The sequence below is a fragment of the Penaeus monodon genome, chromosome 24 (genome assembly GCF_015228065.2).
Source record: "Penaeus monodon isolate SGIC_2016 chromosome 24, NSTDA_Pmon_1, whole genome shotgun sequence".
Classification (NCBI taxonomy): Eukaryota; Metazoa; Arthropoda; class Malacostraca; order Decapoda; family Penaeidae; genus Penaeus; species Penaeus monodon.
Window position 1 is genome coordinate 179203 of NC_051409.1, and position 367 is coordinate 179569.

The window sequence follows — 367 nt, forward strand, 5'->3', positions numbered from 1 at the left end:
CAATTCCCACATCTTTAACTAATCATTCAATATATATTTAACTAACCATCTAAAATAACCCATTTCTGTGACTCATTTCTCTGACTCATTTCTCTGACTCATTTCTCTAAGTAATTTCTTTGACTCATTTATCTGATTCATTTATCTTCATTTCTCAACCCATTTCTCTGACTCATTTCTCTAAGTAATTTCTCAAACTCATTTCTCTAAGTAATTTTTCTTACTCATTTCTCTGATTCATTTCATAGACTCATTTCTCTAAGTAATTTCTCTGACTCATTTCCCCATTTCCCCTGCCCCTCTAACTCCCCCCCCCCTCTTCCTTTTCCCTCTTTCCAACCTCAAAACGTATCTCAAAAAAAAAACT

The 367-nt window shown here is 33.8% G+C and overlaps 1 protein-coding gene across 1 annotated transcript in view; it reads left to right on the top strand.

Annotated features, from left to right (window-relative positions):
- The window catches only part of LOC119588469 (probable chitinase 2), a 24188-nt gene that overhangs the window by 21052 nt on the left and 2769 nt on the right, over nt 1-367 (top strand). The gene's annotated exons all lie outside the window — the stretch shown is intronic.